The sequence below is a fragment of the Otolemur garnettii genome, unplaced genomic scaffold (genome assembly GCF_000181295.1).
Source record: "Otolemur garnettii isolate 467f Iridium unplaced genomic scaffold, OtoGar3 scaffold00093, whole genome shotgun sequence".
NCBI lineage: Eukaryota > Metazoa > Chordata > Mammalia > Primates > Galagidae > Otolemur > Otolemur garnettii.
In genome coordinates, this window is record NW_003852488.1 from 6,067,513 (window position 1) to 6,068,608 (window position 1,096).

Genomic DNA, 1,096 nt, shown 5'->3' on the forward strand with positions numbered 1-1,096 from the left:
GTGGAGCATCTGTGTCCATGTTCCCACTGATGGACATGTGTGAGAAGAAGTAATGAGAGGAAATGGGGCTGAGGGTAGGCTGAGAGGGGGCAGTTGGGGCAGGTCAGGTGCTCAGATCATCTGGATCACTCTTAGCTGCTGTCTAGGCTTGCTCCTGGCTTTGCAGCAGCTGGCTTCACATCTCACACCTCTCTCAAGAGAAGGTGCCACTGCACATAGTCACTTCCATTCTCCTTTAAAAAATTAAATTGAAAGATTTTTTTCTTGAAAGTGTGGGCCAAAAATGTGAGTAGATATTATATACAACAAATTTGGGGTAATTTGAAGTAAAAGGACCATTTACATAATTGTGGGGGCAAGAAACAGGGAAACTAACACAGGATAATACAGTACCCCAAAAGCTAGTGGTTCCTACCCCCAAGCCTGAAGAAACAAAGGCAAAGGTTAGAGTGGGTAAGTAGAGAGAGGGCTCTGCAGCTAATCTTTGGTAACCCAGCTTGAGGAATAAGGACTATGACCTTACTACCTTTTGGCCTTCCAAAAGGTAGATAATTCTCACTGCCTGAACCCATCCAGATATGAAGGAGGGCAGGGAGCTTGTTATTGGAAACTAGACAGATTAGTGCTCTCTAGGAGCATAGTAAGGGAGAACAGTGGGCATGGCTGGGCAAATAGAAGACAGGTGAAGTTATTTCCAAGTGGCAGGTATCTCAGCAGGAGTTACAGTACTCGTATGTATTTAAAAGAGGGACAAGGCCAGGTGAGTAGCTCATGCCTATAATCCTAGCACTTCTGGGAGGCCAAGGCAGGTGGATCACTTGACCTCAGGAGTTTGACTAGCCTGAGCAAGTGAAACTGTCTCTACAAAAAAGAGAAAAACTGAAGCAAGAGGACTGCTTGAGCCCAAGAACTTGAGGTTGCTGTGAACCATAAAGCCATGGCACTCTAGTCAGGATGCCAGACTGAGACTCTGTCTCAAACAATCAATATAAAAGAAGGACAAAGAACTAATTCCCGTCACTGACATTAGTGGGACTGCACTACAGTGAAGATTCCAAACACCTGCTGTTGAGTTTTCTTGAGCCTTTTTTTTTTT